This window comes from Xenopus laevis, chromosome 2L, assembly GCF_017654675.1.
Source record: "Xenopus laevis strain J_2021 chromosome 2L, Xenopus_laevis_v10.1, whole genome shotgun sequence".
In the NCBI taxonomy this organism is placed as follows: Eukaryota; Metazoa; Chordata; class Amphibia; order Anura; family Pipidae; genus Xenopus; species Xenopus laevis.
In genome coordinates, this window is record NC_054373.1 from 155518335 (window position 1) to 155528501 (window position 10167).

The following is a 10167-nucleotide window of genomic DNA, read 5'->3' on the forward strand; positions in this document are numbered from 1 at the left end:
CATCTTTCTAGCGTTCTTCCAAATTTTAGTCCAGTCTGCCTCAGAAAGTGAATGTGGAAGAACAGCTTCCCATTTAGCCATATATTTATGTCTACCCTGAGGGCTATTCAAGGGAGAAGTGAGTATATAATAGATATTCAAGGTTAGGCCTTTTCTGGGAGGCCATTTCTTGCCAGGATTTCAAATGCTGTTGGGGGATTAGATTTTGCAAATGCTGAATATGGTTGCATAAAATGACATAGCTGAAGGTTTTCATAGTGCATTCGATTGACTTGGGGAGCCTTGTCTTTTAGTTTCTGGAATGGGGGTACTGAGTGGTCCAAGGAGTCCAGCATCTCTCTAACTGTATGAGCATGGGTTTCCCTCCATCTATTGTAGAAAAAGGTGGCCATACCTGGGTGGGAAGCTTGGGTTTCTTAGATGGATTGTATTTCCAGACCATTTGGAGATCAAGTTATTTTTATGTTTAAGTCTTTCCCAGATTGGCTAGGTGAGTTGTGTTGTTTATAATAGTGAAGTAAGAGTTTGTTTGGCCATGGTGGTAGACTGTCTGTAGTCACGCTATTTTCAATTTTTGTTTTATTTCATAATAGGTGGCTAGGAAAGGGAGGCCACCTAAAATATGTATTAGACCCACCTATCAATAAAATCTAGCTCTGACTTCTGCAAAAGGAGATAATGAAGAGAGACCAATGCTGAGATGGGGAAAGTGAAGAGTTACCTGATTAGCTTTCACAATGATGTCATAGCATCCACCATCTACTTAAGTTTTTGGGTAGGAACAGACTTTATTTTGCAGGTTTTAGAGGTGGTTACAGAAGCTCCAATAAAGGAGCTATTCAAGACAATTGCTTGTTATAACTGGTCCTGGTTTCCCCAAAACAATTTTTCTTTTTCTTCATTCTGTACCCTCTTCTTTTATCTTAAAATTAATATCTTCCTAGGACATTAGGCTCACATGCAGGGATGGATTTACATAGCGGGCACCCCTAGGCCCATTGCCGTTCATCGCCCCTGTCTTCTCCACTTTATTAATTTTTCATCATCGGGACCAGAGCTATGGGGATTTGTGCACAGGAAATTTAAAAACCTATTGTATCTCCTGCATATCCCCAGTGTTTGTGAACCAATGTGGATGTGGTTGGGCAGCATGCTGCCCCTCTAAAATCCCAGGCCTTCGTGGCCTTTCCACAAATCCAGGCCTGCTCACATGTTGGCATAGACACATGATTTTCCCAACTTGGAATGTCCCTTGAGGAATTAGCTATGAAATGTTTGGCCAGGCAGAGTCCAGTGTCCAGTCTCTATATACATACATTGATCCAGAGTTGGGATAAAGATGGAAGCCAGGGGGTTGTCATAAAGAGATAATGTTTCCTAGAAGCAAATGTCTCATTGTTGGTCCCCCTACAGCTGGCCAATTACATTTGAGATACCCTCAATGAAGTGAACATCAATATAAAAATTTGCTGTAAAAAAAAAAGTTGCAGAGGCAAAAATGTTACAGAGACAAAAAAGTAGCCACAAGAAAAAATGCCCATTGACTTGATTGCATTTCGACAAAAAAGTTGCCATAAGAAAAAAATGCCTATTTACTTTTTTTAAATTTTCACCGTTTCGCTCATCACTAATCAACAAGTTTGGCCTAGAGCATTGCATATTCTAAGAAAGGGGGTATCACATTGGGGCATTAGGCAGACTGTACAAGCCATATATGGAGCTAAACTGAAAGGTCCTCTTCCAGCAAGACCTCTTTTTTTACTTTTTGCCCATTTATTGAAACAGCCCTGCTTCGAAGTTACTGTGGGCCCATTTGGGTAGGGTAGAGAAAACACTGATTGAAGGCTGCAGGATGGACCTTTGTGCAGTGCCATGGCACATCTTAGTGGGCTCCCAAGGTAACAAATGCCACCCTCTATCATGCCTTCCCCAGAGTTGGGAAGCAATGGGATAGTGGGTTGATGAGAGTGTGGTGAGGGACTAGCGGGAGGAGGAATTGACAAGGCAGTGCCCAACATGATGGTGAAGGACAGTGCCACACCTTCAGCTGGCCAGGGAGCTGAAATGATAGAAGGTCAAAGTAGAGACAGGTCGATGGGGGTAAGTAAGATCCCTAAAAAATATGGGAGTGGAATAATGGATGTGACTTCATTGAGTATGCACAAATGCCAATCTACCACCCCCTAATACTTACTGCACATGCGCACTAGATTCTAATGATTACTGTGCATAACCAAATGGTTTTTGGAGAAAAAAAGAAAAACCTGGGAGAATTGCCATGGGCGTTTCTTCCATAAGGCAACATGAGCACCTTGTCTCAGGCTGCAACTCCCCAGAAGCTACTAAGGGTGCCAAAAAGTCGCTCATGGTAACTTTAAGAGCCAAATTTCTGTTTGTTAAATCGAAAATTCAGCTTTTCTAGCGGGGTGGCAGAAGAAGAAACCAGAGGGGGGGGGGTGCCTAAACCAGATAACACCTGGGAACTTCGGGGGAGAGCTTTGCTCATACCAGCCTTCACGTCACTGTGTGTGCCAGTGTACAATTTTGAACACATCTGATTTATACTACAGACAGTTGTTCCAACTTCAACTGGATTATGCCACAAAATGACTTTCATAACATCTCTGCTTCTTAAAAAAACAGATAAACTGAAAAAAAAAAATCAGCATTAGTGCAGTGTAGTTATTCCAATGAAGTCATACACGGTACATTTGCTTTTAAAAAGGGGGGGATGGAAATCCAGCAAATCAAAACATTTTTCTCCCAAAACCACCAATTGTTCCTGGCCAATTACACATAAGATGGCATTTGGATTCCCCTAGTGGCTACTTTGTGGAGCAACAACTAGTCCTAGTGAAAGGCATATCATTGTGTCTTGAAATCCCCCACCTGTGAAAAAACTTAATTTAAAAGCTATTATAGATCAGACAAATGTTAGACTTTAAACTGGGATTTATAACCAAGAGGCTCATTTACCAAGGCTACTGGCACAGGTGCTGGAATACTAAGGGGCACAAAATTTACCCCTACGCTTTTATTGTTATTGGTAGTATTTTTTTATTATTAACTTTCTATTCAGGCCCTCTCTTATTTATATTCCAGTCTCTCATTCAAACCACTGAGTAACTTTGACCCTGGCAACCAGATGCTTAAAAACTGGAAATGCTAAATATTTAAAAAAAACACTAAATATATAAAATGAAGACCAATTACAAACTGTCTCAGACTAGCTTAGTTTACATCATACTAAAAGCAGGGCTGGATTTACATAGCAAACACCCCTAGGCCCGATGTCATTCATCGCCTTATTCGCTCAAATTTTCATCATTGGGACTGGAGCTATGAGGATCGGTGCACAGTAAATTAAAAAAAATATTGTATCTCCTGCACATCTCCAGTGTTTCTGAACCAATGTGGTGTGGTTGGGCAGCATGCTGCCCCCTAAAATCCTTCCGCCCTAGGACCGAGCCTTGGTGGCCTCTCCACAAATCTGGGCCTGACTAAAAGTTGAGCTAAGATGAAGGTTTCCTAACATCTTGTGTCTCCTTGGTTCTCCCCAGCATGTTCTGCATAACGTACCATATAGGGGATACCCACATGTGGTCCACCTCCTGCTCCTTCAGCTGCTGAGTGAAGACATTGCATTCTAGGACCCAGGGGTGTAATTAAAGAGGAAGCAGACCCTGCAGTTGCAGGGGAGCCTGGTAGTATAGGAGGCCCAAATTATTGAGACGTTTGAATATATCTTGGTAGAACAGGCCAATTTATCAATAGTCTGGGGCCCTAAATTGAATTTCCTGTGGGGTCCAGTAACTTCTAATTACGCCACTGCTAGGACCACAAAAAGTCGATGCAGCAAGGAGCAAAGTGTAGGAAAAACATGGCGCTTTGGGCACCTTCTTTAATGCTTTGTAATAAATAATAAAACCCTGATATTACATTTACTTTACATTCCCCTGGAAAACATAACATCGAGATTTCACTGTAAATAAATGAATAACGTCTATACAGTACAAGTAAGGCTTCTGTTATCAGGAAACCCCTTATCTAGAAATATCCAAATTACACGGTCATCTTCCACAGACTCCATTCTAATCAAATAATTAAACATTTTGAAAATGATTTCTTTTTTGTCTGTAATAATAAAATAGTACATTGTACTTGAACCTAAGATATAATGAAACCTTTTTGGTGGCAAAACAAGCCAATTGGGATTCATTTATATTTCAGTGCTTTATTAGTAGACTTAAGGTATGGAGATTAAAATAACAGAAAGACCCCTTATCCAGAAAAGCCCAGGTCCGGATCATTGTGGATAAAGAAAAATAATCACAAGGGAAAGAAAACTAGCCAACATTGTCAATGTCCTTTAAGCAGAAAGTCTTATCTTATAAGGTCTGATGTAAGATCTCATTCATAAATACAAACAGTTAGGTGGTAGTCACTAAAACTGAAATTTATCCCATTTTTTTTTATTAAAATAAAGTTGATCTCCCTCCCATACACGGATTGAACACATTTATCAAGAAATCAACAAAAAAAAGTCGGTGCCAAAAACGGCTCAATAAAACCATACAACTTTTTTGAATTTTACGCTCGAATCTTACAGTTTTTTAGAGTTGTCCCCACGAAAATCCCAACTCTTTCAGATTATCGTACAATAACCAGCGCGGATCAAAATGTCAAGAAACATCTTAAAATAATAAAAGGGACATTTGACATTGATATCTACAAGACCTTGTCCGGTTTTAGCTGGAGTATTTTTGGATTCGGATTTTTAGCAGCTTTGGGGTGTAATAACTCTGTAAAAAAAATCTTTTTCCTCTAAAAATTCAAATTTTCCCCCTAAACACTCGAAAAGTAAAAATCAAGGCTTCATTTATAGGCCCCTACATGTCGCAGATCAGTATTCAGTTGCATTGGACTTATAGGGGCATATTTCTTAAAGGGTGAAAATAGAATTCCTGTCTGGAGAACTCGTTTTTTACTTTTTAATATATAATTTTAAGTTCTGAGTTCAGTTTCAGCCTAGGCAAGGAGTCTGTGCATTCTCCCTGGTTTCCGTCCATACCCAAATACATACAGTCAGGTTAATTGGCTTCTGAAGTGACTCTAGTGTGTATAAATGTTATAGGTACTTTAGATTGCAAGTTCCATTGGGGCAGGTAATTCAATACATATAAATATGGAATAACAAATAGGAATATATTTTTGGGTTGTTATGTTCCTCTTTGTGAACTGTAGGGGGAGCTATATCCAAGCACATGCCACTTACTGTTATCTGCTGTAAAAAGTCATATATCTTCTGACGAAAGTGAATGATTCAGACAAAAGCTACTAAAAACAATTGGCAATGCCATAATATTTACAGGGAGTAGCTGTTGGTGATAGAGCAGTGGATTTGTTCCTTCACAAGTTCACCCACTTGAGATGTCCAGTCCCTGGTGCTGAGCTCATCCAGTACACTAGTCATTCTGGTACCTTCCATTCGACTGGAAATTTAATCCAAAACAGACATTAATAATAAGGTTACATTTTAAATCATAGAAATTCTGTAAGTTTCATTTACAGCACATCATGTGTAGTTATCACACAGCCGCACTATGCTTGTCTCAAGGTTGAGTTACTATATTAGTACATGATGAGTACAATCTTATTCTGGTTAATCCAATGACACAACTCACACTGAGGTCGGTAATTCCACAGCTCCCCCTGCAGGTAGTGGCAGCATAGATCTTTAAATTGTTATTTACATACACGATGGAGACGAGATCTGCAAGGAATGTTCCCTGGTAATTCTGGCACATTAAAGGGATACTGTCATGGGAAAAAACATTTTTTTCAAAATGAATCAGTTAATAGTGCTGCTCCAGCAGAATTCTGCACTGAAATACATTTCTCAAAAGAGCAAACAGATTTTTTTATATTCAATTTTGAAATCTGACATGGGGCTAGACATATTGTCAATTTCCCAGCTGCCCCAAGTCATGTGACTTGTGCTCTGATAAGCTTCAATCACTCTTTACTGCTGTACTGCAAGTTGGAGTGATATCACCTCCCCCCCCCAGTAGCCAAACAAAAGAACAATGGGAAGGTAACCAGATAGCAGCTCCCTAACACAAGATAAGAGCTGCCTGTTAGATCTAAGAACAGCACTCAATAGTAAAAACCCATGTCCCACTGAGACACATTCAGTTACATTGAGAAGAAAAAACAGCAGCCTGCCAGAAAGCATTTCTCTCCTAAAGTGCAGGCACAAGTCACATGACCAGGGGCAGCTGGGAAATTGACAAAATGTCTAGCCCCATGTCAGATTTCAAAATTGAATATAAAAAATCTGTTTGCTCTTTTGAGAAATGGATTTCAGCGCAGAATTCTGCTGGAGCAGCGCTATTAACTGATTCATTTTGGAAAAATATTTTTTCCCATGACAGTATCCCTTTAACTGTGGTACCGTAATGCCCTGTAGGAATGGTGGATCACATAACAATAGTACTCACTCTCAAGCTCCAGCTACTATCCCATCCATGCCTACTACATTGGAAAAAGAAGAGAGGATTGGGGCAGTTGATGGAAGATGGGCTTCCATCTTTCAATCCACAACTTGTCCAATGATAGTGCCGGATGGATACGTCAGGGACTAGTCCGATTGCCATTTTGGAGTCAGGAAGGAATTTTTCCCCCTCTAAGGCAAATTGGAGAGGCTTCAGATGGGTTTTTTGCCTTCCTCTGGATCAACTGGCAGATAGGTAGTTAATAAAAAAAAAAAAAAGGTTGAACTCGATGGACATGTGTCTTTTTCCAACCTTACTTACTATGTTACTATGTTACTATGTCAACAGATCAACACCACCCAACACTACACAGCTGAGGCAAAGTCTCTTGGAACTAGAACTACTCGCCACTGACATGCCAGCAAACTTTCCAATCAATTTTAGTGCAATGGGTTTTGTGAATATTTGGCTTATGAAATGTAGTTGTAATAATGATTGGTAGCCATTCAGTTTGCAAGCAGCCAATTGTCTTTGCCCGTCTTCCTGCTTTAATTTCATATTATCATTATAACCAATTATTCATATAGCGCCAGCATATTTTGCAGTGCTGTAAAGTAAATGTGTTCATACAACTAAATCACATTAATTACATATGGAGTTACATACACATCCAATACTGGTACAAGGAGGTGAAAAAGGCCCTGTGCAAAAGAGCTTACAATCAAAAGGGAAGGGAATAAGACAAGGTGTGGGAGCGGGCAAGATATGTTGTACTGTATGTGGTATTGCATTTGGTTAAGCAGAGTGAGGGTAGGCTTCTCTAAAGAAGCGCATTTTAGGAGATCAAGCAGAAAGGTTGGGAGAAAGTCGAACAGACTTTGGAGAGAATTCCAGAGGAGCGGAGCAGCCCTTGTAAAGTCTTGAATGTGAGCATGGGAGGAGTTAATGAAAGAAGAGTTGAGTAGCAGGTCAGTAGAGGACCATAGTAGGCGGTTGGGTGAGTATATAGAGATGAGATGTAGGGTGGGGCAGAGTTATGAATTGCTTTGAATGTCAGGGTCATTAATTTTAATTTTATTCTGTAGTGGAAGCCAGTGTAGGGATTGCTAGAGTGGCATGGCAGAGGAGGAGCGGTTGCTGAGGTGTATGAGCCTCACAGCAGTGTTCATTATGGACTGGAGAGGTGACAGTCTCTGGAGGGGGAGGCCATTTAAAAGAGAGTTACAGTAGTCTAGATGTGATATGACGAGAGAGTGAATAAGAATTTTGGCAGCATCTTTGGTGATAAATAATCGTATTTTGGATATGTTCCTTAGGTGGAAGTCAAACGATTTAATAAGTGACTGGATATGAGGAGTGAAGGACAGGGCAGAATCTAGGATAACCCCAAGGCACCGGGCCTGGGGAGAGGGGGTGATAGTGGAATTGTTAGCCATGGATGGATACTTCCGGGATGTTACTGGTGTTAGTTGGAGAAAAGAGAACCATTTCAGTTTTAGGGAGGTTAAATTTAAAGGAAAACTATAGCCCCAAAATGAACACTTAAGCAACAGATAGTTTATATCAAATTGAATGACATATTAAAGAATCTTACCAAACTGGAATATATATTTAAGTAAATATTGCCCTTTCACATCTCTTGCCTTGAACCACCATTTCGTGACTCTATCTGTGCTGCCTCAGAGATCACCTGACCAGAAATACTACAACACTAACTGTAACAGGAAGAAGTGTGGAAGCAAATGGTAGAACTCTGTCTGTTAATTGGCTCATGTGACCTTACATGTGATTTATATGTGTGCACAGTGAATCTTACGATCTCAGGGGGCGGCCCTTATTTTTTAAAATGTCAATTTTCTATTTATGATTACCCAATGGCACATACTACTAAAAAAGTATATTATTATGATAATGGTTCATTTACATGAAGCAGGGTTTTACACATGAGCTGTTTTACTCAGTATCTTTTAATAGAGACCTACATTGTTTGGGGGGTATAGTTTTCCTTTAAGGTAGAAAAAAAACCAACAAAGCACCACAGAAGAAAGGAAGTGCTAAAGAGAGTTATTATGTCACACAATCTATAACAAATTGAGTGTAAAATGAATGCTGTTGTGCTGGAATAAAGTGCGAACAGCGGAATCGCATCTTGGTGTAATTAAATATTGGTTACTTCAATTAAAAATTTTAATTCATATTGTGAAAGACAGAAATGAGTGTCATTATTGAGTATTGTGAAATCAAAAATAGTTAATTCATAGTTAAAGTGCTGATAGTGTGTAAAGTGCCAATTGTCTGGTACCCAGTTTACATTCCACTAATAAATAAATAACCCAATTAAAACATACCGTAACATTTTATGGCTCCTTTAAAAATAGAAAACAATTGAGGGAAAAATTCACAAGTTAAAAACACTTAAAATTGATAGATGTATGCTGATCTGGTATATAGATTATTGGAATTACAGGATCTATAATAGATTGATATACTGGTCCCACCCAGATCTTACATCGTTTTAAATGCCCTCTAGTTACACATAGTATGTTGTGGTGATCACGAGAGTGTATATGCGGCACAATAAATAAATGAATTAATGGTGTGTATAGGAATGGCAGGCGGACCATTCAAAAAGTAACATATCCTTAAAAATACATCACTACAGGCAAGAAAATCCAATACGGTGTGCAAAGGGTTAACTGACACTTTGTCCTCTCAGAGGCACCTAAATAGATTTGGCCTATTCCCTATCACTAGTTATATTGCAACACCTGCTATTGGAAAGGAGCAATTGTCCATGTGAGGAGTCTGTATAATTGTGATGAGGATATGGAAGGTCCGTCAGTCGTGCACCTGTATTTAGAAAAATAAAGTCGTTTTCACCATTCCGCCTCCCCCCTGAAGTGCTGCCCCCCCACCGCAACAATAATTATTGCGCGTTTCGCCCGTGAAGGCTTTCTCGAGGAGCCATTAAATGTTATGTTTTAATTGGGCAGACAATTGGCACTTTACACACTATCAGCACTTTAACTATAAATTAACTATTTTTGGTTTTCACAATACTCAATGATGACACTCATTTCTGTCTTTCACAATATGAATTCAATTATTAATTGAATAACCGATATTTAATTACACTAAGATGTGATTCCCCTGTTCACACTTTATTCCAGCACAACACCATTCATTTTACACTCAATTTGTTATACATTGTGCGACATAATAACTCTCTTTAGCAGTTTCTTTCTTCTGTGGTGCTTTGTTGGTTTTTTTCATTTATAGTCTACTTTGCTATTTTGGACTCTGAACTAGTGGTTGCAGATGCTTAGATGGTGCGGAAACTAAACATTTTTACAGAATTAATTTAAAGGGATACTGTCATGGGAAAATTTGTTTTTTTTCAAAATGAATCAGTTAATAGTGCTGCTCCAGCAGAATTCTGCACTGAAATCCATTTCTCAAAAGAGCAAACAGATTTTTTTATATTCAATTTTGAAATCTGACATGGGGCTAGACATTTTGTCAATTTCCCAGCTGCCCCTGGTCATGTGACTAGTGCCTGCACTTTAGGAGAGAAATGCTTTCTGGCAGGCTGCTGTTTTTCCTTCTCAATGTAACTGAATGTGTCTCAGTGGGACATGGGTTTTTACTATTGAGTGCTGTTCTCAGATCTAAC